The following is an 8,251-nucleotide window of genomic DNA, read 5'->3' on the forward strand; positions in this document are numbered from 1 at the left end:
TACAGTTTATTTTAATTGTAATAATGTCGCCAGATTTAAAACCAGAGGGCTGCCCTGCACCCCAAAGGTTCACCAAACCGGCACTGACACCCTGGGCTCCCCCAAGCTGCACTGCATGTTTTAGATAAATGCAAGGCATTCGCTCATATTTCAGCTAGAGTATGTGAGCCCACAAACCACAGCAAGGGTGAGTGGTTGTCTCATCAGTGTCCTCACATATGTCTGTTTTGTGGTGTACCATTGGGGTGCAGGGCAGCCCGCTGGTTTCAAATCTGGTGACATTAACAGGTTGCAATCCTGCATGGTGCACTACACGTATCATGCGATCTGACATCTTGTATTTGACTTTCTTGTGTAGGAGTTATCACTAAGCAACCACCCCCCTCATTATACAGAGGGCTGTGAGTGCTTGTCTCATCAGTGTCCTCCCATTTTTTGGCTCATCCACATAGCAGTCTGGACTCTGCATGTTTGAGGGATATGTGGTTCATATGCCTGCCCTCCTGTAACAATGTATCAGTGAGTATGTGGCTGCTTTCTGTGATATTTCTGTTTGATAATTCCCTTTCTGTGATTTTAACAGAATGGGAAATGGATTCATCTATTGTTGCCATCATGGTTGTCGGTGATGATCCCGCATTTCCCAAAAATAGCAACATGTTGTCTGTATATAATGCAACCTTCTCCTCTATAAAGCTACGTTTAAAGCCCACTATACGAGGAATGAGTCGCATTTAATTTACCAAAGGTTCAGTCGTTATTGCAAATAGCAGGAATGACAATGGGCATCCTTGTTATATAGTGAAAAGTATTTATACAACTCCTATTCACACTCACACAAGCTTTGGCTTCAGTATACAGGAGCTGCAACCATCTTGTAAATGTAGAACCAAATCCCATTTTTTGCGTTACTGCCCATAACGAGGCCCATTCTATACTTAGCAGCATCTAATGAACATATAATAATAATAATCTTTATTTATACTTCAGGCATGCACTGATTTTAAAAGCTTCAGGTCATCCATAAAGGCACACTGAGGTTTGGTCAATAAAAGGGATGTAAAAGCTAGCATCATTAGTTGAGACCAGCACATAAGATCAATTGTTCCCCAACTGTTTTAGATGTGTGGAAATACAGCTTGGCCCACACTGCCGGTGTCTAGTTGTGAATAGCGCTAAATATGTATCTTTTTCCTATGTTTCCACAGCTCTACAGACAACATGGCGAGCTCGCAACCAAAAGAGCCAGCCCATATTACTCTGATGACCGGGCAGACGCCTTCAGGTGCATTACTGCGTGTGCTTTAACCCCTCTAGTTGCACGCCCAGAAAATCTCTTCTCCAAAATTTGGAAATTATTTTCCAAAATTGTTATAATGTATTCTTTCATTACAAAAAAATGTTGCAATGTGATTAGTTAATAAATACGTGTGAGATTAAATTGCATTGTTGACTCTTATTTGAAAAACCTGCACTGTGAGGCATGACAAGGTAATAATAAACCTGCCACTGAAGGGGTTAAGACGCCTTCCTGTATACATGCAGATTCAAACGCAGGTTTATATTTTGTGCCTGATATACAGCGCAACACCACCCTTTGTACCGCATGAATTGCATGAAATAATTGATGCGTGGTGCAATGGTCACCATGGCATGGCAGCATCTATACCCCAACTACCACCACCAAGTGCTGCCATGGACCACATGCAGCATGGCCTGATATACCGCCAACAGTTTAAAGAAAGCCTTTGGCGGCAGGCGGCACAAAGGCCACAGAAACATCAGCACAGTGGCCCCCAATTTGGGCAATTTCCCCCCAAGAAGGTCACCCAGACCCACGCTACAACACCCACTTATAAAAAGATTTTTGTTATGGACGGTTCCAGGTATTTTTTTGGGGTGGGGGGGGGTTCAAATAAAATAGATTAATAATTTGTTGTTTTATATACACTTTTGTAAGGACTTTGTATTAAAAACTTATTTCCTTTGAAAAATGTGTATTTCGCTTGCTTTCAAGGTTCCTTCAGACAAAACGCTCGCTCCTGTGCAACACTTTAGCCGTGAAAGAGTGCTCTTTTCACTCATTCACTTGTCCATTTTGCGAACCTCCCCTTGACCTCGATGGAGTTCTTGGGTCCACATAAACAGTCAAAGATATAGGACAACCTTTCTTTTTGAGCTCTGCGACTATCACGGGCGCAAAAAGATGACGTGAGAATGAACCCATTGAAATCAATGGGTTATATTCTTGGATTTATGCAATCGCAAATATCCTGCCCACAAAACATCCCTGCATCACGCCCATCTGTTACAGTCCTCCTAAAAAAGACATCACACAGCTTTATATAAACTTTTATTACTTTTTCTGTCCTGATCATAGGTAATGAGGTGTTAGTTTACAACATGGCCTAATTATGCAAAAAGAGCTATAATAGGATTGCAAATGGTGTGATATGCCTAAATGTTCCAGAACAACAAACTGCCAAAACATCTGCTTTTATAGAGGTGGATACACTTGATGATGATCAGTTAATCAAGGACCCTTGATCAGTTCTCAGCTCCTGCTTACTCTATTAATTCCTATAGAAGCAGTAAGGAAGTACTTAATTTTTCACACATTGCTTCTGCATTTTGGCCTAGTTTTTGTTAAATAATGACACAGTGTAATTTATCGTGTATTGCTTTTTGTCTCGGGTTCTATTTACTTCATTTTAAGACCTGCTAAGGTCCACATGTTTTTTATTATGTCCTGATACATAATACCATACTATTGAAAGATGGTTTACTTAGTTTTCCTTGTAGAAGTCAATGGATATGGCCGAGCAAGAGCAATGCCGAAAACATTTTACTGTGCGTGCTCAGCCTATAACTGTCTTTTATGAGCTTCACTGAAGTCAGTACAGTCCATAGAAGTCAATGGATGTGACTGAGCGCACATAGCTACAGAAAAGGTTTTTTCACGCATGCTTGGCCAATTGATGTATTTTATGGGGTCCACTAAAGTCTGGCAGGAGATCAGAGAAATGAGCATGTTTTTTTTCTGTCCTCTGAGCATTTGTTCAATAACTTGGCAAGCTCTTTTTAAAGTGGGAATTTTCCATTCTTTAGTGGAATGAACAAAAAATAAATTTTTACAAACAAAATAGATATGTATCTTATCTTTTTTGAAACCCAGGAAATGGAACCTATCTATACATAAAGCTGGAAATGTGACAGATTTATAAATATCCTCGATGGCCCCAACACAAACAGCCAGTAGTTTGGTTCTATTTTGTCCCTTCAGGGCTCGGTCACATGAGCGGATATCTGCCCGTTTTTCCACACGGAAAAAAAGCGCTGTATGCGCAGAGAATTCTGCATCACCACGTCAATTGCCACCCACATGTTCTATCTTTTGTAGGTGCGGACTTTCTTCTGGTCACGAGGTGCGTTTTTTTCCCCAGCGCGGATATCACCTTGTGTGACCAAGCCCTCACATTGTAAATGTTCCTAATGGAGAGCTCTGTGCCAGGCATGCAGTTTCATAGGTGGTATCAGTTGTCACACCAATCTCTATTGTTGTAGGACACCTGCAGAGGTACTTAAGATTTCTGTTCTCCCTGGAGTGATGAAGGTGGAAAAAGTTATTTGATACTTGACAATAGGAGCAAAAAAAAGTTTAAAATGCCACAGAATAAACCACTATTTTATCCAAACAAAAGAATAAAAAATGTGCCTTCTAAGGCCGCTTGTCCATGGGTGAGTTTGAATTGCGTTCCCCACGGGGAACTCAGTGAAAGCTCTCCATAACGTTGCTATGGAGAGGCAGCTGCCCTGTCCATGAGCGGAGAATCACAAGCTCCTGAATGGGTGAGTGAGAGCTGCCTCTGATTGGCTGAGGGCTGTGACCAATCAGAGACAGCCCATTCACCAGGCGGGGATTTTAAATCCCCGGCTGCTGAATACTACAGAAAGCAGTTCAGGAGAAGAGCCGGCTGGACGCGGCTGATCTCCGGCACTTGCAAAAAGGTGAGTATATATATTTTTTTTTTACTTTTTACACTTTTTTGGGATGATTTTCAGGAAAGGGCTTATATTTGAAGCCCTTTCCCGAAAATTAATACAGCGCTTGTCGGCAGCCCATTGCTTTCAATGGAGCCGGCTGTATTGCTGGCTCCATTGACTTCAATGGGAGAACATTGTTCTTCTCTGCCACAGCTTTTACAGCTGTGGCAGAGGAGAACGATCTTTAGTATATGTTCTCAATGGGGTCGGCGCTGCTGCCCCCGGCCCCATATACAAGAACAACGATTTGCGTAGAACGCAGTTACACGCGTTCTGCGAATCGTTGTGTCATATAATCCTTGGCACATCCGCATAAAAAACGGCCATGTGACTTATCAGTTCTTAACTGTAGAATATGAAGGGTATTGATCCCCCAATGTCTGCGACATATCACCATGAATATCCTTCGCAGACTTTCCTTGCAGAAACAAGAATTGTATCACTCCTCTGCTCTGCTCTCATTTGCTGTGAATATCGCCTTAGACTCCGCCACTTTGTTTTCCCACGTGTCTAGATCACTGTTGCCATAAGCTACAAACACAAAATTTTAAAAACATATATTAGACACATAAGGCTTTCATGAGATGTAACATTTGTTACCATAGAAACAAAAAAAGAACACAAAGCCAAAGACTTATCAGCAGCCCTCGTATTTTTAGAAAAAAAGGCACGTAAAACATAGAATTGCAGTACAAGCCGTAAATAGGTCTCCAAACCAATTATAAAAATTTTAATTCAAATTTTAAATTGCAATGTGGCATCAGATAAAGCTAGCAGTGATGGGTGGATAATAATAGAACCACGGAATAAAATACGATAAAACAAAACACCTAAAAATAATTCACTATAAAACTGATCAGATTGCACATCAGCGGCCAGGACACAGGAAGGGGTGTAATGTGTTAGACCACCACTGTTTCGTGAGAACGAGAAGAGGTAGATAAAAAAGTATAAATATTTCGAGGCGGCATATGCTGCAGGATATTCATCTCGTGTGATTCATACAAATATCTCTACGGCAGATATTCTTTTATAATGGGAAAAAAGGATAGGAAAGGCTGGCAGCGGATGAGGCAGACAGGAGAATAATATAACTATGCATACGCATGCGCGCACATATATACATACATACACCTACGTACATATATACATACAAACCAACATGTATACAGGAAACAAGACAAAACAAAAAATAATTATATTAAGGGCTGTCTCATACAAGCGTATGCATAAAACACTGCCTGTATAACGCAGCATTTTACCGCTGTGTGAGCCGGCGGTGAGCAGGCATATCGCTGAGTAGGGCAGCGATTTTGCATACCGCATGATAGCATATCTGACGCATGCTGTAAAGTGTAGTCTGATTTTTTTTTATTTCCAGCTCTGTCGCTTAGCGATGTTGCATATAAACACCACACATATGCAATTGCGTATGTTCAGCATTTATTACGCGCCCATAGCGTAGAATAGGACTCTATCGTGCAATATGTACAGACATATAGCACTAGTACCAAATATCCCTACAACCTCCAGTATGAGGGATGTACTCAGACATAAACATAGATCCAACAACACCAATGGTTTCTTGAATCACAGCGTCTCTAGACATGCGTCTTTTTTCCGCAGTAGTAATTTCAGGGCATTCTCCATCACGTCTTACAACAGATTTCAGCCCATACAGCAAACAAATGTGAAGCATTGAAGAAAAGGCAAATGTATTGGATATTCAAGCTCAACACATTAACACAACAAGCCATACGAGTCTAGAGAACGTCTTTGGTAGCTAGTCTAAGGTTTGACATCCATCTTATAAATTACTCCAGAATCCTTTCATATATCGCATACTTCCGTAGCCCCGTGGCTCAAATATATCATATGCCTCGATGTGAGCATGTATGTGTATATGCTTATTGTAGGCCCAGTATTTGACTTGCAGATGTATTTATTTCAGCTTATCTTTATGTTGTAGGCAAGCAGCGTAATACTTCCTGGATTCGTCTTTATTGGCTGCTTTCATAGGTCTTGTGTGTTTGTTGGGCACAGTTTATATAAAGATAGCTAAAGACCAATCTAGTAAGGAGAGAGGGAGAGCGAGAGAGAGGGAGAGAGCGGGGGAGAGGGGGAGAGGGGGAAAGGGGGAGAGAGAGAGAGGGGGGGGAGAGAGAGAGGGGGGGGAGAGAGGGGGGAGGGAGAGAGAGAGAGAGAGAGAGGGGGAGGGGGGGAGAGAGAGAGAGAGAGAGAGGGGGAGAGAGAGAGGGGGGGAGAGAGAGAGAGAGGGGGGGGGGAGAGAGAGAGAGAGAGAGAGAGAGAAAGAAAAAAAAGGCTCGGGACCCGGTATCCCACATACAAAAATGCTTGAGTCTCCCAATGTAGTCAATGGGGTTCGTTACTCGAGTAGAGCTCTCGGATTTTACAAAAAGCTCCACTCGAATAACGCAGACGGATTTAATGAAAGTTTATTGCAAGATTGATGAGACATACAGGCTATTAGATGAGCAGAAGTTGTCTGAAAAGTTAGGTACGATTTAACCATTTATAATCCAATTTGTATCCTGGTTTTCCTGGGGGGGGGTTACTCTTTTTCTGCTGTTATACAACGGCGCTATATGCTGGCTAGAGCCAGTACTGCATGAGGTGACACGTTGAATAGGCTCTGACAGCAGAGAGACTGGCAATATACAGTAAGAGAACCCCGACGGACGTATTCTAACATCGGAGCCGTACAGCCTTAAATCATAATGTCTTCAGAGGTCAGACAGTGGATTGGAAAGGGTTAAAGGGCCACTCAGATGTTTTTTATTCATTTACTATGCAACTATTCCTCATTATATATGAGTTAGGTCGGCTTCACACTGGCCATAAAGTGAGAGTGAGTGAAAACGCATGATTATGGAACCAATGATTTTCAATGGTTTCATTCTCATTTGCTATGTTTTCACTCAAGCCAAGTTGCAATTTAAAAAAATGCAATATCGCCCATTGTTCTCAGTGGAGCAAGCAGCAACGGCGCCGGCCCCATAGAAAACAATGGGAGAACATTGCGATCCCCTGCTGCAGCTGTGACAGCCACGCCAGGGACTTCCTTCAGCGCCGCAGGGATGCGAGGCTGTTTCCATGTGAAAACGCCTCTCATCCAGGGGACTTCAGAAGGATTGTGAGGGTGATATTGGGCCGTGAATCATGGCCTGATATCGCCCACGCCCGTGTGAAGCCGGCCTGTCACCTTGGTTAGTTATTCCTTAGTATCTGAACCTCCTGGCCTCTTTTTCCTCCCATGTGATCTCAGTTCTGAGCAGCTCAGATCTACTTGGGGTTATGGATTCATTTTCTAGTCAATCTCTCTGTCTGAGTGATGCTGTTACAGAGGACCTGGCTGCAGGGGGCACAATTACTGGTGATGATCACACAGCTCCTGTCACACAGCTATAATAGAGGAGATCACAGCTCATCCTCCTAACTGTATACTTATGGCCTGTAGCTTATTTATAAGACTATAGGAGCTAATAGTAATTCAACTGCCCCTACCCCAAACTGCAGAAATGGTATAGAGGTGCTGATTAGAGATGAGCGAGCATACTCGCTAAGGGCAATTGCTCGAGTGAACATTACCCTTAGTGAGTACCTGCCCGCTCGAGAGACAAGGTTCGGGTGCCGGCGTGGGGGAACGGTGAGTAGCGGCAGTCAGCAGGGGGGAGCGGAGGGAGAGAGGGAAAGAGAGATCTCCCCTCTGTTCCTCCCCACTCTCCCCCGCAGCTCCCTGCCCGCCGCCGGCACCCGAACCTTGTCTCTCGAGCGGGCAGGTACTCGCTAAGGGGAATGCTTGCTCGAGCAATTGCCCTTAGCGAGTATGCTCGCTCATCACTAGTGCTGATGCATCATGGGATGGATGTGAAAGTGTAACCAAAATCTTTCAGCATCAAGATGATGGCTGCACTGAAGGGACGTCGCTGGTATAAACAGAGGAGACCTCCAGAGTGGAAGAGGCATCAGGTCGGGGGAAGGGGGCAGAGATGGAAAAATGTGTTTTTGCTGGAGTGGCCCTTTAAGTATTATTTCTGTGCTCCTTGCCATCTGCGTCACCTCAGCCGGTTATCGGGGGGTTCCATATCCACTAGCTTCGTCTGTGTGATTTCATCTCCCAACGCACTCTTGGTTACCAACTACATTGATGCCCTATTTATCTGCCCACTACAAGGGCGGGCTCACA

Source organism: Eleutherodactylus coqui, chromosome 1, assembly GCF_035609145.1.
Source record: "Eleutherodactylus coqui strain aEleCoq1 chromosome 1, aEleCoq1.hap1, whole genome shotgun sequence".
NCBI lineage: Eukaryota > Metazoa > Chordata > Amphibia > Anura > Eleutherodactylidae > Eleutherodactylus > Eleutherodactylus coqui.